A 24,972-nucleotide genomic window follows, 5' to 3' on the forward strand; every position below is an offset into this window, starting at 1 on the left:
CTGGCTGCCTGGAAGCAATGGTCATGTTCAAGGTCAAGAGTGTTCTTCTTACAGTTGAGGCTTGTGATTGTGCAATGCATTTGCCATGATCTTAGCAAAAATAGACACTCTTCCCATGTCACTATGTTTGGGACTCCTCCTAGCACTTGCATCAGGAGTTACTGTTAACATGACTTCATGAATATCATATGAGTTCATGTACATAAACAGTGCCTTGCCCACAGTAGGCATTTTATAAGCGTGTGATGGTATCACTGTTTTGTTATTATTATTGGTTGTTGAACCTGTTCTCCAGTTTAATTCAATTCCATTTGATTAAAACCTTATTGACTGGCTACACTGTACTATGCTAAGCACTGGGGATGCAGTGTTAGATAACGCAGACATGGCCTCTAAATGCATGTTGTCTGAGGGTTATCAGAATAACACTGGAGCATAGTTGCTTGTGTGGCACTTGCTCCAAAGTGCCACACTGTCTTTGGAGGTAGCAAGGTGGACTAAGGGATGCACTGGGCCTCTCAGAAGGTCTAGGTTCTAGTCCCAGACCAGCTGCTGACCAGCTCTGTCACAGGGAGAAGGAAATCTCTGGCTTTAGTCCTTTCCTCTGTGATGGAAGGGCTTATATATATATATATATATATATATATATATATATATATATATATTCTCTAAGGCTTCCTTACTCTGGGTGTTCTCTGAGGTAAAGCATGAAGACAACCATGACAATGGACTTGTCTGTCCCAAAATATCTGCTACAAAATTATTTTTCAGTTCATCAGCTTCTGTAGATTAAATTTAGATTCAATTTGGGTCTATATATCATAAGATACAACATGTAAAAAAAAGGATCAATTTTCTAAACCATTTGTCATTAGTGAATTCCAAATATCTAGATATTTAACTGATTTTGTTCACATATTTCCCATAATGAAGACAGAGTTGTCACTCACCATCTGGGTCAACTGTGATCCTTTGCCTGCCAACTTACAGTATAATCTTTTTAAGGATCATGCTGGATGGTTCTTAAGAGATGGCCCATCACCTGTAAGTAATCGCCATCTCGAATAGGACATCTTTTAGTTTTGACTTTGTACAATCCCACATGCAGGCAGTTTGAGACGGAATACATGAGAGCTTTCTTCTAGAAGTGGAAGAGCCAAGAACCACATCAAAAGAGCAATGGAAACAGGAACTTCTAAGTGTCAGGCTTTAAGTCATCCTGGAAAACTGTTTATTTGCTGGTTTCTTTTCTGGTCCCCCAAGCTTGATGATAGATTACCATTGCAGCTCATGATGTTAACCTAGTTGCTAGAGTGATTAAGGGTATGTGTTCTCCACAAATAATAGGTCTTATTCTGAGAGGTTTGACTATGGTAAAGTCTTTTAAGTTTTGATGAAGAACTCCTTGGCTTAGAGGTTCTACCTATACCCCGAATGAATGGAATTGGCTGACTGTTAGAGAAGACGTTTATCAACAGGTAAGAAACACACTCAAAAATGTCTTTTCTCACTTTGTGCACAGGCGTGTTCACTGAGAAGACTTTATAAGTATGTTTGGAATTTGCTGAATTCAGACAAACCTATGATATAATCATGCTGCTGATGAATTATACTCCACATCTCCATTCTTAGGGGTGGATACATCATGTTCTTAGTGGGTAGAGAAAATAGAGTACAGAGATACTTCCCACTTTTCCTAACTTTATTCAGTTATAAGTGACAACATGAGAGCCATAACCCATCATGATTTTCCCTTCTTTGAAGGCATTCTAACAGATACTAAGGGTCCTGAGAACTCGCATCTATGTTAATATCTGCAAAGCTATGACATTTTGCCCCACTTCTAAAGAAGAAATCATTCATTTAACCTATTTTCAGTTGATTCAAAGCAATGAAAAATTTCCCCCAGAACTCTGTTTTACAACATTTCCAGAGAGAAAATAAGAAGAAAACTTCCTTTAATTCTAGGAACTTGGAAAATTCCAATAAAATTCTTTACAGCTGTGTTACCTGGAATCAAATTCTTTACCTTACAATACCATCTTTATATATTTTAGAAACATATTTCTATTTTTCTAAACTTAAATATTTACTAGCTTTCCCTTTCCATCATGAGCATCTGACTAATCTTAAGGAAAAGGCCATTTCATTGAGAACTTCAAAAAAACAGTGGCATTTGTAATAGAGTTTCTACTTCAGATTATTCCTCTGAGAATTTTGTTTGTGGAATCCCCTTTCCAAATGACTCTGTAGTGACCATCACACTAACATTACCCTAACATAAATTTCATTTTAAATTGTGAATCTTAGCAGTTTATCATCAATTCACAACTGGTACCATTTTGCATATTAAATGAAGAAAAGTAGTGGTGTATTTTAAAATGTGATTTACAAATTGCTTATGGTGTTGTTGATATATGTAACAAATGAAAAGAATCAACTCAAAACAAAAAACACTGAAAAAGTTAAATGGGTGTATGCTTTCTGCCTTGAATAGAAACTTCAAGCTTTTAACTTTTTTTCCATGTTAGTGCTCTAGAGAATTTTTGTTCTTCTTAGGTAAAAGTTAATTCTCTTTAAGGTGGGAAGACCATGTCTTCATTCATTATATGAATTCAGAAAATCACTAATACGATCAGTGGTTATAAAGTATTGCCTACTGCAGTAACCCTCAGACACTAAACCATGAATTTCCCCCAAATCTTTTTGTTCCATAAGACTAGTTTTTTTTTTCCTTTCTTATGTCATATGACAAGCATCTCACAAGATCACGAGGATTGTACATCATCCATAATAATGTACCTCCCTTTCTTTAAAGGTTACCATAGAATGAACAATTGATTTCCCTTCTTATTTAGCTTAAGTACTAGCAGGAATCAAGACATTTTTGTCATTACATCTTGCCAGCACCTAGCATGGACATTGAACCCAGCGATGCTCAATCAACATAGGCTGAATGCAGTCAACTGGCTGATCAGAGAGAAAGAAAGAGTTTGTAGAGAGAACTTTCCTGTCCCATTGCATAGTGTGTTGGGGTCCCGACTCACAGGTTGAGGACCAAAATTGTGACAAGGCCACAGGAAGCTGAGTTGAAAAGGGCTCTCCTATACTTTCTGGGGTTTTCCAACAATGAATCCTCAGTCTTGTGTTCTCTCTGGTATTTGAAGGTAGAATATAGGAGGGTCTATTTGTTTCAGAACAAACCAATCAGTGATAAAACCATTTAGAAAGCTCTTGGAATGTTAATTTGAACCTGGTCTTTGCTTTGGGGGACTTTCTGGGACCTTCCCCAGCATAACAGCCACTAATAGAGATATACTCAGAGTTGGTTGTATTTGGTTTAGTTTTTAGTTATCTTGGTCTATAAACAGTAAATTAGAAATGAAATCATTTTTATACTGGAGTTTTAAAACTGAGCTGTAGGGCTTCCCTGGTGGTGCAGTGGTTGGGAGTCTGCCTGCCGATGCAGGGGACACGGGTTCGTGCCCTGGTCTGGGAGGATTCCACATGCCGCGGAGCGGCTGGGCCCGTGAGCCATGGCTGCTGGGCCTGTGCTTCCGGATCCTCTGCTCCGTGACGGGAGAGGCCACAGCAGTGAGAGGCCCGTGTACCGCAAAAACAAAAAAAATAGAAAAACCAAAAAACTGAGCTGTAGATTACACTTTCCATCATGGGTCTCTGGATTAGGGACCACTCAGCTTACACATGGGGACTTGAGCCTTTTTGAACTCTTCTTAAGTGTCAGTTTACCAAATAAGAAAATAGTCTGCAAATATAGCAACCTCCCAGCATGCCAGATGCTCCTTCTTATCTAAGTCTCCTTAGAGGAGGTCAATTAAAGACTGCACTGATTTGTTTATGTTTCTGTTAAAAACAAATTTCCAGCCTTTCTTTTGTCACATAAAACATAAAGTTTCATCCATAGAGAAGAACAATAAGGAATGATGAACTGAGTGTTGGGTGTAGCCTTGATGTGCAGTTGTCACACCTGAGCCAATGAGACAGACAATGAGAGAGGACTTTGGTAATTGTGTGCTAAGGTGGATTGCCTTTCTTCTGAGGATGGTTTTAAGATAGATCTGAAACAAATAGCCCCTTTGCCTCTTGTGAGGAATCAGGATGCACATGTGCGATGCAGTTATTTCCTCTCATAGATCCATAATGCTGACTGTACTTGGAAACATTGCCTGAAGATTGGGAGGAAAAATAAGAAATTTAGAACTTCTTTCTCTATGTATAGTATATGCACAAAATACATGTTCACTCTTTAGAGTGTGGCAGTATTTTTATACTCACAGAGAAAACCAGCACATTTCCCAACTCTGATTGTTTTGTTGTTGTTGTTTTTCCTGTTTAGAAACTGTTGTGATGTTTATACATACCCCCCAAAATAGCTCGATATGAATTTTTTTTGAATAGCAATTGTTTGAGAAAAAGCAAAAGGAAATATTCACAGTAGAGGCAGTTTGCTTCTTTTACAATGGGGGATTTGCCTAAAGAACATATTTCAGGTGTTGCAGAAACAAGCCCATTTTCTCTCAGCCTCCATCCCACATGCAGGTCAGCCTTCAGCCGCTTATTAATTTTTATGAGCAAGTTACAGACTTGGAGAAAGAGAGGTGGGTGCTTTGGTAATAGAGAAACAGAATGACCCACACTCTGGAAGATCAGGGAGAGTATTCTTTAACTATGAGCAACTGATTTTATTTTCAGTTTTAAGGATTTTGTCTCTAACAAAAAGGATATACTAATTAATGGAGCTTTCTCTGTCACTGGTGGGTTAAGCCCTGCAGAAAACATGTGATGGTTCATAAGATCATAGTTCCCTTTTTATCAGCAGTAGAAGGATTAAAAGCACTTGGGTCATTCATTAACTCCTATCTCTCTTCCATATCACCTTGAAATCAAAGTGGAGAGAAATAGGATTAATAAACATTGGAAGAAGATCTCATCACACCATTCTCTCTTTATATAATATTTCCCTATCAAGCTCTGCTTCATGGTCAAAAATCAGTGCTTCTGTTGGCAATGAAAACTGCAATGCTGAAGTGTCTTTTTAAAATAGCTGGGATCATTGGAACACATAAGGAGAGCAAACCAAACTTGTGGTCAAGAGGCAAGAGGGATACAGGTGTGGATGGTGATACAGGGAGTAAAGTATGCCAGGAATTCAGACCTATGGGTTCCTAGTAGGAGCTTGCTTTCTCTGCTCTTACAATCTATTGCCCCCATCATGGTGAAAGGCTCAGATCTAGCTTGCTAGCGAACAGCAGGGACTTGGTAAACTAACTTATATTTTCTCTTACAGGATGCACCGTGCTCTCCTGGATGCAACCACATCTACTCTTTACAATAGACAGTTGGTGTCTGCATCTTACAAGAGAATTAGAGCTCTGACAGGTGAAGTGAAGTGCCTATAGTCATGCAAATGGACTGTAGCCATTCCCATGGAAGCCAGATCTTTATCTCCAATCCAAGTTCTTTCTAAGATACAGAGGAAAGTGGAAAGAGAATGTCTCCCCTCACCCCCCACCAGCTACACCACTTTGTCACCATCTGGCTATTCTTGAATCTTTTATCATATCCAATTTGGGGAAATTAGGATTTATAATATAGCCCCTGCTGCCCACTGGTTGAGTCAAGTTATGCTGCCTCTCTACCATATTTAAGTACGCCATAGACAAGACAAGGCTTCAAGTTCAGAGAATCAGGAATAAGGTAGCAAAATGTCTCTCAGTTTTGGGCTGAACCCATCACTCATCTTCCTAAAACTATATCTTCACCATCCATCGCCTTTTAGTAGTGAAAAGCTTCCATGATTGAAAGCAAAATTCCTGTGAGTTTATTGTCTAAGGTCAGGGGAGTGGCATAATATCATTTTTATATTAGGAAAGTAAATGATTTTCATTGTAGGCAATCTGTATACTCTAACAATAAAAACAAGCAAATAGTTCACCTGCAATTTCACATTTATCTTATTCACTTTAAATCATTACTTGATGTTTATATCCTATTCATATTTTCTATATCATGTGTTAAGAAATCCCATATAGTAGAAATCCTCTCTAATAGGGAAGAATGATTTTATATATTTATGTCTACTTTTTGTGATACATAAGCAGCTTTACTGAGAAATAATTGACAAAAAATAAATTGCATCTATTTAAAGTGTACCATTTGTTAATTTTTGACCCACAAATACATTTGTGGAACCATTGCACTGTAAAGAGAATGAACACATCCATCACTTCCAGAATTTCCTTATGCCCCTTTGAAATCCCTCTCTTCTTGCCTCTCTCACCTTCCATCCCCCATGTAAACATCAAGTTATTTTCTTACTATAGATTTGTTCATATTTTCTAGAATTTTATATAAATGAAATCCTGTAGTAGGAACTATTTTTTGGTCTCACTCAACATAATTTTTTTGATTCATCCATGTTGTGTATACCAAATGTTCATTTCATTCATTTTATGGATATACCACATTTGTTTATATATTCATCTGTTGAATATTTGAGTTGTTTCCAGTTTTTGACTATCAATACAGGCCATTGTATGAATACATAATTTATCTCAGGAAAATATCAAGGAAGTGAAATTGCTGAATCATGTGGTATATCAATATTTAACAATTTAAGAACTTGCCAAACTGTTTTTCCAAAGTGATTCTACCATTCTGCATTCTCTCCAGTGTTGTAGGACAGTTCCAATCCTCCACATCATTGCCAAAACTTGAAATGGCCAGTCTTAATTTTAGCCAATCTAATAGGTATAAAAGTGATTTCTAAATGTAGTTTCAATTTTTATTTACCTAACAACTACTGGTGTTGTGCAAATTTTCTTGTCTTGTCATCCACATGTCTTTTCAAATATTACGTCTATTTTTAAAATGTGGTTATTTCCTATTTATCAAGTTTTGAAAAGTCTTTATATATTCTGGATACAAGTCTTTAGTAGTATGTGGTTTGAAAAATTTCTCCCCATTCTGTGACTAATGTTTTATTCCCCTGTGTCTTTCAAAAGAGCATAAGTTATTAATTTTGATGAAGTTAAAATTATCAAATTTTTATTTTATGAGGAAATAAACTAACATTCTTTTGGCAACACATCAAAGAAATCTTTGCTTAAACTAAATTTAACAAATATTTTCTCCCTTGTTCCTTCCTAGACATTTTATAGTTAAATTTAGTCCTATGCTTCAGACTATTCTACAAAGCTATAGTAATCAAGACAGTATGGTAAGGGCACAAAAACAGAAATATAGATCAATGGAACAGGATAGAAAGCCCAGAGATAAACCCATGCACATATGGTCACCTTATTTTTGATAAAGGAGGCAAGAATATACAATGGAGAAAAGACAGCCTCTTCAATAAGTGGTGCTGGGAAAACTGGACAGCTACATGTAAAAGAATGAAATTAGAACACTCCCTAACACCATACACAATAATAAACTCAAAATGTATTAAAAACCTAAATGTAAGGCCAGACTCTATAAAACTCTTAGAGGAAAACATAGGCAGAACAGTCTATGACATAAATCTCAGCAAGATACTTTTTGACCCACCTCCTACAGAAATGGAAATAAAAACAAAAATAAACAAATGGGACCTAATGAAACTCAAAAGCTTTTGCACAGCAAAGTAAACCATAAACAAGATGAAAAGACAACTCACAGAATGGGAGAAAATATTTGCAAATGAAGCAACTGACAAAGGATTAATCCCCAAATTTTACAAGCAGCTCATGCAGCTCAATATCACAAAAACAAACAACCCAATCCAAAAATGGGCAGAAGACCTAAATAGACATTTCTCCAAAGAAGATATACAGATTGCCAACAAACACATGAAAGGATGCTCAACATCACTAATCATTAAAGAAATGCAAATCAAAACTACCATGAGGTATCACCTCACACCAGTCAGAATGACCATCATGAAAAAATCTAGAAACAATAAATGCTGGAGAGGGTGTGGAGAAAAGGGAACCCTCTTACACTGTTGGTGAGAATGTAAATTGATACAGCCGCTATGGAGAACAGTATGGTGATTCCTTAAAAAACTAAAAATAGAACTACCATACGACCCAGCAATCCCACTACTGGGCATATACTCTGAGAAAACCATAATTCAAAAAGAGTCATGTACTACAATGTTCATTGCAGCTCTATTTACAATAGCCAGGACATGGAAGCGACCTTAGTGTCCATTGACAGATGAATGGATAAAGAAGATGTGGCACATATACACAATGGAATATTACTCAGCCATAAAAGGAAACAAAATTGAGTTGTATGTAGTGAGATGGATGGACATAGAGTCTGTCATACAGAGTGAAGTAAGTCAGAAAGAGAAAAACAGATACCATATGCTAACACATATATATGGAATCTAAAATAAAAAAATGGTTCTGAAGATCCTAGGGGCAGGACAGGAATAAAGACACAGACGTAGAGAATGGACTTGAAGACACGGGGAGGGGGAAAGCTAAGGTGGGATGAAGTGAGAGAGTGGCATGGACATATATACACTACCAAGTGTAAAATAGATAGATAATGGGAAGCAGACACATAGCACAGGGAGATCAGCTCGGTACTTTCTGACCACCTAGAGGGGTGGGACAGGGAGGGTAGGAGGGAGATGCAAGAAGGAGGAGATATGGATATATATGTTTATGTATAGCTGATTCACTTTATTATAAAGCAGAAACTAACACACCACTGTAAAGCAGTTTTACTCCAATAAAGATGTAAAAAAAAAAAAAAACTTAGTTCTATGATCCATTCTAAGTTAATTGTTGTACATGGTGTAAGGTATAGATCAAAATTTATTTATACATGGACATCAAATTATTCCAGCCTTGCAACTTTTTTTTTATTGAAGTATAGTTGATTTACAATGTTGTATTAGTTTCAGTTGCACAACAAACTGATTCAACATACATATATATATATATATTCTTTTTCAGATTCTTTTCCATTATAGATTATTACTGTAGGTCCTTGCTGTTTATCTGTTTTATATATAGTAGTATGTATCTGTTAATCCCAAACTCCTAATTTATCCCTCCCCCCTTTTCCTTTTGGTAACCATAAGTTTGTTTTCTATGTCTGTGAATCTATTTCTGTTTTGTAAATAAATTCATTTGTATCATTTTTTTAGATTCCACATATAATTGGAATCGTAAGATATTTGTCTTTCTCTGACTTACTTCACTTAGTATGATAATCTTTAGGTCCATCCATATTGCTGCAAATAGCATTATTTCATTCTTTTTTATGACTAATATTCCATTGTGCATATATACCACATCTTTATCCATTCATCTGTTGATGGACATTTAGGTTGCTTCCATGTCTTAGCTATTGTAAATAGTGCTGCAATGAACATTAGGGTGCATATATCTTTTTAAATTAGAGTTTTCATCTTTTCTGGATATATGTCCAGGAATGAGATTCCTGGATCATATGATAACTCTATTTTTAGTTGTTTAAGGAACCTATATACTTTTTTCCATAGTGGCTGCACCAATTTACATTCCCACCAACAGTGCAGGAAGTTTATTTTTCTCCACATCCTCTCCAGCAGTTATTATTTATAAGCTTTTTAATGATTGACATTCTGACTGGTGTGAGGTGATACCTCATTGCAGTTTTGATTTACATTTCTCTAATAATTAGCAATGTTGAGCATCTTTTCATGTGCCTGTTGTCTAGCCCCATATCTTGAAAAGACTATTGTATCTCCAAATGAATTGATTTGTGTATTTGTCAAAAATAGTTGGCTACATATATGTCTGTATATTTCTGGACTCTGTTTACATCATGACCTATTTGCTTGTCCTGACACCAAAATTGCACTATCTTCATTACTGTAGCCTCATAATAAAATTTAGGATCAGATAGTGTCTGTTCTCCAAATTTGTTCTTTTATAAAGCTGTTTTGTCTATTCTGTATCTGTTATATTTCTGCATGGATTTTAGAATCAGTTTGCCAACTTGTAAAATAAATTATCTTGGACTTTTGATTGGGCTCGTATTTATTCTACAGAACAATTTGTGAAGAACTGACTGCTTGATAATATTCAGTCTAGTGAACCATGAATATGGTGCATCCCTCCATTTATTTATGTCTTCTTTAATTTCTCCCAGCACTATTTTGTAAACTTTAGTGTACAGATCTTGCATATCTTTTGTCAGATTTATCTCATACTATTTCATATTTTAAAATATTATAAATGTTATTGATTTTAAATTTCAAATTTATTTTTCATCATTGGAATATAGACTTGTAACTGATTTTGTTATTATGCTTACATCCTAGAAATTTACTAAACTCATGAAATAGTTCTATTAGCTTTTTGGTAGATTCCATGGGATTTCCAATGGAAAGGATTATGTTGTCTACAAATAAAGATACTCTTAATTGTTTCTTTCCAATATTAGTATTTTAAATTTATTTTTCTTGCCTATTGCACTGCCTAGAACTTTCAGTGCAATGTTGGGTAGAAGTGGTGTGAGTGGATATCCTTGTCTTCTTCCTGATCCTGGGGGAAAACCTTCAGTTTTTCACATTGAATTAACTGTAGGTTAACTGTAGGTTTTGGTAGATGTTTTCTATCATGTAGAGAAAGTTCCCTTGTATTCCTAATATATTAATATCTTTTGACAGGGTTACATGTTCAATTTTGTCAAATGTTTTTCTGCACCTATTGAGATGATTACATGATTTTCTATTTTTACTTGATAATATAGTAAGTTACATAAATTGATTTTCTAATATAAATCAACCTTGCATTCCGAGGACAAATCTCAATTGTTCTTGATATATCATATTTTTAACATATTGTTAGTAATTTTGCTAAAAATTTGTTTAAAAATTTGCATCTACGTTAATGAGGGATATACTATAGTTTTCTTGTAATGTTTCTGTTATATTTTGATAGCAGGCCATTCTGGCTTCATAGAATGACTTGGGATTAATTTCCTCTTCTTCAGTTTTTCCAGAAGAACTCTTCTAGAATTGGTATTCTTTCTTTCTTGAATGTTTGATAGAATTCACAAAGTAAAGATATCTATAGTATTTATAATTACAATAGTTAATTCTTTAATACATACTAAGTTATTCCAATTAATCAGTTTTTTCTTGAGTGAACTTTGATCATTTGTGTCTTTAAAGGAAATTTTCCACTTCATCTAACTTGTCAAATTTTTAGCCATAAAACTTTTTAAAAAACATTTATTATCCTTTTGATAACTGTATAATCTATAGAGATGTCACTTCTCTCAATCCTGATTTTACTAAATTTTTTTTCCTGATTAGTATGGTTAGAGGTTTATCAATTCTATTGATTTTCTTAAATAACCAATTATTGACTTCATAGATTCTCCTTTGTTTGTATTTTCATTTTCATTGATTTCTAACTGATCAGTATTATTTCATTTTTTTCTATTTGTTTTATGGTTTCTTTGCTCTTTTTTTGTCTGGTTCCTTAAGGTGGAGGCTGAGGTCACTAACTGAGACCTTTCATCTTTTCTAAAACAGGCCTTTAGTGTGATAAGTTTAACTTCAAGTAATGCTCTAAGATGACTTACAGATTAATATATGTTGTGTTTTAATTTTCATTCAGTTCAAAAATATTCTCTAACTTCTCTTTGAATTTTTTGAACCACATGTTATTTAGAAGTATGTTATTTATTATTAAATATGTGGGGATATTCCAGAGATCTTTATCTTAATGATTTCCAAGTTGATTCCATTTTGGCCAGAGAACATACTCTGTGATTTAAATCCTTTATAATTTATTGAAAATTGTTTTATGTTGCAGAGTATGGTATATCTTGATAACTGTTCCACTGTGTGCTTGAAAAGAATGTATATTCTGTGCTCTGGGGTGGAGTGTTCTATAAATATCAATGACGTCTAGTTGGTTGATTGTGTTATTCAAACATATAATGTTATTGATATTTTATTTACTTGTTCTATAAATTATTGAGAGAGCAGTACTGTAATCTCTGACAACAGCTGTAAATGTCTGTTTTTCTTTGGCATGCTATCAGTTTTTCTTCATGTATCTTGAAGATCTCTTATTAAGTATATGCTATGGTCTGAATGTTTGTGTCTCCCCAAAATTAATATGTTGAAGCCTAATCCCCAATGTGAAGGTATTTGGAGGTGGAGCCTTTGGGAGATGATTAGGTCATGCAGGCAGAGCCCTTATGACTGGAATTAGTGCCCTTATAAAGGAGACCACAAAGAGGTCTCCTGACCCTTCCATATAAAGACACACAAAAATGTTAGATGTCTATGAACAAGGAAGCAGGTTCTCACTAGGCAATGAATCTGCTGATTCCTTGATCTTGGACTTCTAGCCCTCAGAACAGTGAGAAATAAATTTCTATTGTTTGTAAGCTACCTAGTCTATGGTACTTTGTTATAGCAGCCTAACAAATTAAGACAGTACATAAAGTACATAATCATTTAGGCATGTTAGGTCTTCTTGATGAACTGACAGATTTACACAATGAAATCACATTTTTATGCCTGGTAATATTCTCTTTATTGAAATAAACTTTGATATAATACAGCCTCTTTGGCTTAAAAAAACAAACAAACTCCATAGCACATTTTAAAAGTAACAACTGTATTGAGATACTATTCAATTATCATAAAATTCACCTGTTCTAAAGTGTACAATTCAGTTTTTTTAGTATATTCATATAGTTGTGGAACTATGACATCATTTAATTTTAGAATGTTTTCATTACCTCCCAAAGAAACTCTATATCTATTAGCAATTACTCATTATCACCCCTCTCTCTAGCCTCTGGCAACAATAGTAAACTTTTTGTTTCTATGATTTGCCTATTCTGGATATTTTATATTTAGTCTAGATGGAATCTGGAATCATGGAGTATGTATTCTTGTGACTGGCTACTTTCATTTAGCATAACGTTTTCCAATGCATCTGTGTATCTTTCCATTCATTTAGGTTTTTCTTTTATGTCTTTTGGCAATATTTAGTAGTTTTCAGTGTATAAGTCAAACTTGTATGATTAAATTTATTCTTAACTATTCAAATGTTTTTATGATAATCTAAGGAATTGTTTTATTTATTTAATTTAAATGTTTACTGATAGCATTTAGAAATACAATTGATTTTTTTTTTGAATATTGACCTTGTGTCCCATGGCTTTGCTGAAATTGTTTATTAGTTCTAATAGTGTGTGTGTGTGCATGTGCACACATGCATGCATGTATGTATGTATTTGGATTCCTTAGAATTTGTTGTATACAAGAATATGTCATATGAGAATAGATATATTTTTACGTCTTCATTTATCATCTGGATGCCATTTATTTCCTTTTCTTTCCTAATTGCTCTGGCTAGATTCTGCAGTACAATGTTGAATAGAAGTGAGAAGAGCAGATATTCTTATCTTGCTGTTTCCCTCCTTGATCTTAAGGGAAAATAATTCAATCAAACCTATTACCTGAAGGCTTTTGTGTATGCTCTGAATAAGGTTTAGTAAATTTTCTTCTATCCCTAGTTTTTTGTTTCTTTTTATCACCAATGTATGTGGATTTTTTCAAATACTTTCACATTATCTGTTGAGATGATCATGTTTTTTTTTTTTTTTATTAATATGTTGTATTACACTGATTTGTTTTTTTGATGTTAAACCAGTTTTGCATTCCTTGGATAATCCTGCTTGGTCATGATGTATAATCTTTTATATGTTGCTGGATTTGGATGGTAGAGATTTCGTTGAGGATTTTTGTGTCTATATTCATAAGGGACATTGATCTTGTGATGTCTTTCCCTAGTTTTAGTGTCAAGGCAAGACATGGTCCTAGGGTTTCTCTCTGGAGACTTTCAAAATTATACTAATTTAGAGGGGAGACCTTCAAGATGACCGAAGAGTAAGACATGGAGATCACCTTCCTCCCCACAAATACATCAGAAATACATCTACACGTGGAACAACTCCTACAGAACATCTACTGAATGCTGGCAGAAGACGTCAGACGTCCAAAAAGGCAAGAAACTCCCCATGTACCTGGGTAGGACAAAAAGAAAAAAGAAAAAAAAACAGAGACAAAAGAATAGGGACGGGACCTGCACCAGTGGGAGGGAGCTGTGAAGGAGGAAAGGTTTCCACACACTAGGAAGCCTCTTCACTGGTGGAGATGGGACGTAGCAGGGGTGGGGGGAAGCTTGGGAGCCATGGAGGAGAGTGCAGCAACAGGGGTGCAGAAGGGAAAAGTGGAGAGATTCCCACACAGAGGATCAGTGCCGACCAGCACTCACCAGTCTGAGAGGCTTGTCTGCTCACCCACTGGGACGGGTGGGGGCTGGGAGCTGAGGCTCTGGCTTTGGGGGTCAGATCCCAGGGAAAGGACTGGGGTTGGCTGCAGGAACACAGCCTGAAGGGGGCTAGTGCACCACAGTTAGCCAGGAGGGAGTATGGGAAAAAGTCTGGACCTGCCTAAGAAGCAAGAGACCATTGCTTTGGGGTGCGCAAGGAGAGAGGATTGGCTAAATGAGCTCCAGAGACGGGAGCGAGCCACGGCTATCAACGTGGACACCAGAGACGGGCATGAAACATTAAGGCTGCTGCCGCAGCCACCAAGAAGCTGTGCAAGCACAGGTCACTATCCTCCCGGGAGCCTGTGTAGCCCACCACTGCCAGGGTCACCTGATCCACGGACAACTTCCCGGGGAGAACACACAACACGCCTCAGGCTCTTGCAATGTCACGCTGACCTCTGCTGCCTCAGGATCGCCCCGCATTCCATACCCCTCCCTCCCTGCCAGCCTGAGTGAGCCAGAGGCCCCTAATCAGCTGCTTCTTTAATCCCGTCCTGTCTGGGCAGGAACAGACACCTTCAGGTGACCTATATGCAGAGGTGGGGCCAATCAAAAGCTGAACTCCAGGAGCTGTGTGAAAAAATAAGAGAAAGGGAAATCTCTCCCAGCAGCCTCAGGAGCATTGGATTAAATCTACAAAATTAGCTTGAAGTACCCTGAGACTGTGGAATACCTGAACAGACAACGAATAATCCCAAAATTGAGGCAACGAACTTTGGGAGTAACTATAGACTTGGGGTTTGCTGTATGCAACTAACTGATTTCTGGTTTTATGTTTATCTTAGTTTAGTATTCAGAGTTTATTATCATTGTTAGATTTGTTTATTGATTTGGTTGCTCTCTTCCTTTTTTAAAATATATATATATATATATTTTCCTTTTTCTCTCTTTGTGAGTGTGTATGCTTCTTTGTGTGATTTTGTCTGTATAGCTTTGCTTTTACCATTTGTCCTAGGGTTCTGTCTGTCCATTTTTTTTTTTAATATAGTTTTTAGTGCTTGTTATCATTGGTGGATTTGATATTTGCTTTGGTTGCTCTCTGAATTCTTTCTTTCCTTTTTCTTTTTTTAAATTTTTTAATTGTTAATATTTTTTTATTTTAATAACATTATTTCTTTTTATTTTATTTTTATCTTTCTTTCTTTTTTACTCCCTTTTCTTCTGAGCCATGTGGATGACAGGGTCTTGGAACCCCACTGAGTGTCAGCCCTGTGCCTCTGAGGTTGGAAAGCCAAGTTCAGGATATTGGTCCACCAGAGACCTCCCAGTTCCACGTAATATCAAATGGTGAAAGCTCTCACAGAGATCTCCATGTCAACACTAAGACCCAGTGCCACTCAACAAACAGCAAGCTACAGTGCTTGACACCCTATGCCAAACAACTAGCAAGACAGGAACACAACCCCAACCATTAGCAGAGAGAGTGCCTAAAATCATAATAAATTCACAGACACCCCAAAACACACCAGCAGACACAGTCCTGCCCACCAGAAAGACAATATCCAGACTCATCCATCAGAGCACAGACACTAGTCCCCTCCACCAAAAAACCTACACAACACACTGAACCAACCTTAGTCACTGAGGGCAGACACCAAAAACAATGGGAATTACACACAGGCAGCCTGTGAAAATGAGACCCCAAACACAGTAACTTAAGCAAAACAAGAAGACAGAAAAACAAAACAAATGAAAGAGCAAGGTAAAAACTCACCAGACCAAACAAATGAAGGGGAAATAGGCAGTCTACCTGAAAAGGAATTCAGAGTAATGATAGTAAAGATGATCTAAAATCTTGGAAATAGAATGGAGAAAATACAAGAAATGTTTAACAAGGACCTAGAAGACCTAAAAAGCAAACAAACAATGATGAACAACACAATAAATGAAATTAAAAATTCTCTAGAAGGAATCAATAGCAGAATAACTGAGGCAGAGGAATGGATAAGTGACCTGGAAGATAAAATAATGGAAATAACTACTGCAGAGCAGAATAAACAAAAAGGAATGGAAAGAACTGAGGATAGTCTTAGACACCTCAGGGACAAAATTAAATGCACCAACATTCTAATTATAGGGTTCCCAGAAGAACAAGAGAAAAAGAAAGGGACTGAGAAAATATTTGAAGAGATTATAGTTGAAAACTTCCCTATTTTGGGAAAAGATATAGTCTATCAAGTCCAGGAAGTGCAGAGAGCCCCATACAGGATAAATCCAAGGAGAAACATGTCAAGACACATATTAATCAAATTATCAAAAATTAAATACAAAGAAAAAATATTAAATGCAACAAGGGAAAACCAGCAAATAACATACAAGGGAATCCCCAGAAGGTTATCAGCTGATCTTTCAGCAGAAACTCTACAAACCAGATGGGAGTGGCAAGACATATTTAAAGTGATGAAAGGGAAAAATCTACAACCAAGATTACTCTACACAGCAAGGATCTCATTTAGAGTAAATGGAGAAATTAAAAGCTTTACAGACAAGCAAAAGCTAAGAGAATTCAGCACCACCACACCAGCTTTACAAGAAATGCTAAAGGGACTGCTCTAGGCAGGAAACACAAGAGAAGGAAAAGACCTACAATAACAAACCCAAAACTATTAAGAAAATGGTAATAGGAACATACATATGGATAATTACCTTAAAGGTAAATGGATTAAATGCTTCAACCAAAAGATATAGACTGGCTGAATGGATACAAAAACAAGACCTCTATATGCTATCTACAAGAGACGCATTTCAGACCTAGGGACACATATAGACTAACAGTGAGAGGATGGAAAAAGATATTCCATGCAAATGGAAATCAAAAAAAGCTGGCATAGCAATTCTTATATCAGACAAAATAGACTTTAAAATAAAGACTATTACAAGAGACAAACAAGGACACAACATAATGATCAAAGGATCAATCCAAGAAGAATATATAACAATTATAAATATTTATGCACCCAACATAGGAGCACCTCAATACATAAGGGAAATGCTAAGAGCCATAAAAGGGGAAATCGACAGTAACACAATCAGAGTAGGGGACTTTAACACCCCACTTTCACCAATGGACAGATCATCCAAAATGAAAATAAATAAGGAAACACAAGCTTTAAATGATACATTAAACAAAATGGCCTTAATTGATATTTGTAGGACATTCCATTCAAAAACAACAGAATACACATTCTTCTCAAGTGCTCATAGAACATTCTCCAGGACAGATCATATCTTGGGTCACAAATCAAGCCTTGGTAAATTTAAGACAATTGAAATTGTATCAAGTAACTTTTCCGACCACAACACTATGAGACTAGATATCAATTACAGGAAAACATCTGTAAAAAATACAAACACATGGAGTCTAAACAATACACTACTTAATAACCAAGAGATCACTGAGGAAATCAGAGAGGAAATAAAAAAATACCTAGAAGAAAATGACAATCAAAACACGACAATCCACAAACTATGGGATGCATCAAAGCAGTTCTAAGAGGGAAGTTTATAGCAATACAATCCTACCTTAAGAAACAATTAACATCTCAATTAAAAAACCTAACTTTATACCTACAGCAATTAGAGAAAGAAGAACAAAAAACCCCCAAGTTAATAGAGGGAAAGTAATCATAAAGATCAGATCAGAAATAAATAAAAAAGAAATGAAGGAAATGATAGCAAAGATCAATAAAACTAAAAGCTGGTTCTTTGAGAAGCTAAACAAAATTGATAAACCATTAGCCAGACACATTAAGAAAAAAAAGAAAAATCAATAGAATTAGAAGTGAAAAAGAAGAAGTAACAACCGACGCTGTAGAAATACAAAGGATCATGAGCGCTTACTACAAGCAACTCTATGCCAATAAAATGGACAACCTGGAAGAAATGGACAAATTCTTAGAAATACACAACCTGCCAAGACTGAATCAGGAAGAAATAGAAAATATGAACAGACCAATCACAAGCACTGAAATTGAAACTGTGATTAAAAATCTTCCAACAAACAAAAGCCCAAGACCAGATGGCTTCACAGGTGAATTCTATCAAACATTTAGAGAAGAGCTGACACCTATCCTTCTCAAACCCTTCCAAAATATAGCAGAGGGAGGAATACTCCCAAACTCATTCTATGAGGCCACCATCACCCTGATACCAAAACCAGAAAAAGATGTCACAAAGAATGAAAACTACAGTCCAATATCACCGATGAAAACAGATGCAAAAATCCTCAACAAAATACTAGCAAACAGAATCCAAAAGCACATTAGAAGGATCATACTCCATGATCAAGTGGGATTTATCTCAGAAATGGAAGGATTCTTCAATATAAGCAAGTTAAAAAACGTGATAAACCATATTAACAAACAGAAGGAGAAAAAACCATATGATCCTCTCAGTAGATGCAGAAAAAGCTTTTGACAGAATTCAACACCCATTTATGATAAAAAAAAAACCTCCAGAAAGTAGGCATAAAGGGAACTAACCTCAACATATTAAAGGCCATATATGACAAACACAAAGCCAACATCGTTCTCAATGGTGAAAATCTGAAACCATTTCCTCGAAGATCAGGAACAAGACAAGGTTGTTCACTCTCACTACTATTATTCTACATAATTTTTAGCCACAACATAATTTTTAGCCACAACAATCAGAGAAGACAAAGAAATAAAAGGAATCCAAATCAGAACAAAAGAAGTAAAGCTGTCACTGTTTGCAGATGACATGATACTATACATAGAGAATCCTAAAGATGCTATCAGAAAACTACTAGAGCTAATCAATGAATTTGGTAAAGTAGCAGGATACAAAATTAATGCATAGAAATCTCTTGCATTCCTATACACTAATGATGAAAAATCTGAAAGAGAAATTAAGGAAACACTCCCATTTACCATTGCAACAAAAGGAATAAAATACCTAGGAATAAACCTACCTAAGGAGACAAATGACCTTTATGGAGAAAATTATAAGACACTGATGAAAGAAATTGAAGATGATACAAACAGATGGAGAGATATACCATGTTCTTGGATTGGAAGAATCAACATTGTGAAAATGACTCTACTACCCAAAGTAATCTACAGATTCAATGAAATCCTTATCAAACTACCACTGGCATTTTTCACAGAACTAGAACAAAAAATTTCATAATTTATATGGAAACACAAAAGACCCAGAATAGACAAAGCAATCTTGAGAAGGAAAAATGGAGCTGGAGGAATCAGTTTCCCGGACTTCAGATTATACTACAAAGCTACAATAATCAAGACAGTATGGTACTGGCACAAAAACAGATATATAGATCAATGGAACAGGATAGAAAGCCCAGAAATAAACCCACACACATATAGTCACCTTATTTTTGATAAAGGAGGCAAGAATATACAATGGAGAAATGACAGCCTCTTCAATAAGTGGTGCTGGGAAAACTGGACAGCTACATGTAAAAGAATGAAATTAGAACACTCCCTAACACCATACACAAAAATAATCTCAAAATGGATTAGAGACCTAAATGTTAGACCAGACACTATAAAACTCTTAGAGGAAAACATAGGCAGAATACTCTATGACATAAATCACAATGTGCTAACACATATGTATGTAATCTAAAAAACAAAACAAAAAAACAAAACAAAAAACGGTTCTGAAGAACCTAGGGGCAGGACAGGAATAAAGACACAGACGTTGAGAATGGACCTGAGGATATGGGGAGGGGCAAGGGTAAGCTGGGACGAAGTGAGAGAGTGGCATGGACTTACACTACCAAATGCAAAATATTTAGCCAGTGGGAAGCAGCCACATAGTGCAGGGAGATCAGCTTGGTGCTTTTTGACCACCTAGTGGGGTGGGATAGGGAGGGTGGGAGAGAGACACAAGAAGGAGGAGATATGGGGATATATGTATATGTATAGCTGATTCTCTTTGTTATAAAGCAGAAACTAACACACCATTGTAAAGCAATTAAACTCCAATAAAGATGTTAAAAAGTTATACTAATTTAATCTTTATGTCACTTTGCTCTATTCAGATATTTTTGCTGTTGTATTTGAGTCATTTCTGGTCATTGTGTCTTTCTGGGAATTTGTCTACTTCATTAGGTTATCTAATGTGTTAGTATATAGTGTTCATAGTATTTCCTCATAATTCCTTTTATTTCTGTAAAGCTGGAATTTATGCCCCCTCTTTAATTCCTAATTTTAGTAGTTTAAGTCTTCTCCCTTTTTCCTGTTCAATCTAGCTAAGGCTTATCAGTGTTGTTGATCTTTACAAAGAACTGTCTTTTGATATTATTAATTTTCCCTATGGTTTTTCTATTACCTACTTCATTTATGTCCATTCTATGACAATATTTCTTTTCTCATGTTTGCTTTGGTTTAGCTTGCTCTCTTTTTTTTAGTCTCTTAAGGTGGAAAATTAGGTTATTCATTTGAGATCTTTCTTGTTTTTTTATTATATGTATTTACAATTATAAATTTTCCTGTAAACATTGCTTTAGCTATATCCTATAAGTTTTTACATGTTTTGTTTTCATTTTAATTCATCTCAAATTAATTTCTAATTTCCCTTGAGAGTTTCTCATTGATCCACTGGTTATTTAAGAATGTGCTGCTTAGAAAATTATAAGACACTAATGAAAGAAATTAAAGATGATACAAAGAGATGGAGAGATATACCATGTTCTTGGATTGGAAGAATCAACATTGTGAAAATGACTCTACTACCCAAAGCAATCTACAGATTCAATGCAATCCCTATCAAACTACCACTGGCATTTTTCACAGAACTAGAACAAAAAAATTCACAATTTGTATGGAAACACAAAAGACCCCGAATAGCCAAAGCAATCGTAAGAACAAAAAATGGAGCTGGAGGAATCTGGTTCCCTGACTTCAGACTATACTACAAAGCTACAGTAATCAAGACAATATGGTACTGGAACAAAAACAGAAAGATAAATCAATGGAACAGGATAGAAAGCCCAGAGATAAACCCATGCACATATGGTCACCTTAACTTTGATAAAGGAGGCAAGAATATACAGTGGAGAAAAGACAGCCTCCTCAATAAGTGGTGCTGGGAAAACTGGACAGGTACATGTAAAAGTATGAGATTAGATCACTCCCTAACACCATACACAAAAATACGCTCAAAATGGATTAAAGACCTAAATGTAAGGCCAGAAACTATCAAACCCTTAGAGGAAAACATAGGCAGAACACTTTATGACATAAATCACAGCAAGATCCTTTTTGACCCACCTCCTAGAGAAATAGAAATAAAAACAAAAATAAACAAATGGGACCTAATGAACCTTCAAAGCTTTTGCACAGCAAAGGAAACCATAAACAAGACCAAAAGACAACACTCAGAATGGGAGAAAATATTTGCAAATGAAACAACTGACAAAGGATTAATCTCCAAAATTTACAAGCAGCTCATGCAGCTCAATAACAAAAAGACAAACAACCCAATTCAAAAATGGTCAGAAGACCTAAATAGACATTTCTCCCAAGAGATATACAGATTGCCAACAAACACATGAAAGGCTGCTCAACATCATTAATCATTAGAGAAATGCAAATCAAAACTACAATGAGATATCATCTCACACCTGTCAGAATGGCCATCATCAAAAAATCTAGAAACAATAAATGCTGGAGAGGGTGTGGAGAAAAGGGAACACTCTTGCACTGCTGGTGGGAATGTAAATTGATACAGCCACTACAGAAAACAGTATGGAGGTTCCTTAAAAAACTACAAATAGAACTACCATATGACCCAGCAATCCCACTACTGGGCATATACCCTGAGAAAACCATAATTCAAAAAGAATCATGTACCAAAATGTTCACTGCAGCTCTATTTACAATAGCCAGGAGATGGAAGCAACCTAAGTGTCCATCATTGGATGAATGGATAAAGAAGATGTGGCACATATGTACAATGGAATATTACTCAGCCATAAAAAGAAATGAAGTTGAGTTATTCGTAGTGAGGTGGATGGACCTAGAGTCTTTCATACATAGTGAGGTAATCAGAAAGAGAAATACAAATACCATATGCTGACACATATATATGGAATCTAAGGAAAAAAAAGAAAAAAAAAAGGTCATGAAGAACCTAGGGTTAAGACAGTAATAAAGACACAGACCTGCTAGAAAATGGACTTGAGGATATGGGGAGGGGGAAGGAGGGTAAACTGTGAGAAAGTGAGAGAGTGGCATGGATGTATATACACTACCAAATGTAAAATAGATAGCTAGTGGGAAGCAGCCACATGGCACAGGGAGATCAGCTCGGTGCTTTGTGACCACCTAGAGGGGTGGGATAGGGAGGGTGGGAGGGAGGGAGATGCAAGAGGGAAGAGTTATGGGAACATATATATATGTATAACTGATTAACTTTGTTATAAAGCAGAAACTAACACACCATTGTAAAGCAATTATACTCCAATAAAGATGTTAAAAAAAAAAAAAAGAATGTGCTGCTTACTTCCCACTTATTTGGGAATTAAAAAAATTTCTTTCTGCTATTGATTTCTAATTTTATTCATTGTGGTTGGGGACATACTTTGTACAATTTCAATTCTTTTGAATTGATTGAGGCCTGCTTATGACCTAACGTTTGGTTCATTCTGGAGAATGTTCCTTGTGTACTTCAGAAGAATGTTTATTTTATTATGGTTGGGTGAAAAGTTTAATTGATGTCTGTTAGATCTAGTTGGTTTATTTTGTTGTTCAAAGCTTCTATTTCCTTGTTGTTCTCCTAGATGTTCTATTAATTAATTAATTAATTAATTATTGTTTTGCAGTACGCAAGCCTCTCACTGTTGTGGCCTCTCCCGTTGCGGAGCACAGGCTCCAGATGCGCAGGCTCAGTGGCCATGGCTCATGGACACAGCCGCTCCGTGGCATGTGGGATCCCCCCGGACCGGGGCACGAACCTGTGTCCCCTGCATCGGCAGGCAGACTCTCAACCACTGTGCCACCAGGTAAGACCCTATATTAATTATTGATAGTGGTATATTGAAGATCCAACTATTTTTGTTTTATTGTGTATTTCTCCTTTCTGCCTATAATGTTCTTTTCCAGGCCCTTTGCATGATTGACTCCTTTCATATTTAAATAACTGCTCTCCAAATATCCTACGGAAAGTAGCTCCTCCTCGTCTTTCTCTATTGCAGAAGTATATTTTTCATTATAATCACAAATGCCATTATTTCATCTATTGACTTAGCTGCTCACTGTCTATCTCCCACTTTAGAAAGTGAGCTCCATGAATACAGACAGGGACCTTCTCAGTTTTATTCTCTGTGTTTTCCTAGCACCTACTATATAGAAGATGCTCAATAAATATGTGCTAAATGAAAGGATTTGTTTTTCTCTTTACTGCTGTGATGTAACTGTTATTAATGCGTTTGCATGCTTGCTTTCCCTGCAATCTTTTCTTATTTTATCTGTCTCCCATGATTTCCTATCTCTGCCTTGATTTCTGCTCCATTTTATAAAGGCCATCTTGTTTTTAAATTGTATTTGGGATTGCCAACAAGTTGCTTGAGCTTTATTGTCCTGATGTTATAGAAAATTATTTTCAGAGATCTGCTTTATTCCTAGTCTGCTTTCTTTGTTCTGAATCATTTCCTGAAGGACTGATAAGGATTTTATGATTTGTTTTATTTCCTCAGTTAGAATGAAGAATGCTCTTTATGTTCTCAGTACTATGCTTAGAAAAGGACTGTGATTTTGCTTGATCCCTCTCAGCAACTTGGGTGCCAATCATTCTCCTTTTCAGATCGATGGCTTAAAAATTGGTTGACATGTACTGTGACAGATTAGTTTCTTTGGCTACCAAAAGACCTTACCACCAAAATAATGGTAAAACCATACCACCAAATTAGTGATGGTAAGTGCTTGGACCTTGGCCACTACCATTCACCATTTGGTTAGCAGGTGAGTGGGATAAAGCTAGTTGGCTTTTGGCCACTGCTTTGTCTTCACTCTGCCTCTCCAAGATTCAGGGGCCAGAGCTCAGGACAGATTCTGCACCCCACTCTGCCATGTGCTATGGCATCTTAGGGCTCCCCTTGTGGGGTGGGGTGGGGTGCAGCAAATTCATGGACTGGGTGATCTGGAGAGAAGGTTCATGCAGTAGTACTTCTGAGGGTTAGTCTCGCTAAGCCAGAGACTGATGGAAAGTTGTGCAGGTGAAACCTCTCTAGCTGGTCCATGGGAACTTGTGCTCAGGCCATAGGGGTTCATTCTTGTGGTCAAAGATGAGCTTAGCAGGACTGTTGGACAAAGCATTCAAAGAGTTGCACCTGGTCTTGAATCTTGGCTTCATGCTCTACTAGCTGGGTAAGCTGCTCTGAGACTCAGTTTTTGCCTCTGTAAATTGGGAATCATGGCCAGCTCAATGGGCTGCTGTGGGGATAGTTGATACATATAACACACATAGTGTGGGGCCAGAGAGCATTTGGTTCTTTTCCCCTCAAATTCCTGGGTTCAGATTAGAGTGCAAACCCTTCCTGAAGTGAAATGCAATTTATTCTGCAAATAGTTACACTAACAGCCAAGAGCTCAGTGTTCACCAGTTG

The sequence above is a fragment of the Pseudorca crassidens genome, chromosome 1 (genome assembly GCF_039906515.1).
Source record: "Pseudorca crassidens isolate mPseCra1 chromosome 1, mPseCra1.hap1, whole genome shotgun sequence".
NCBI lineage: Eukaryota > Metazoa > Chordata > Mammalia > Artiodactyla > Delphinidae > Pseudorca > Pseudorca crassidens.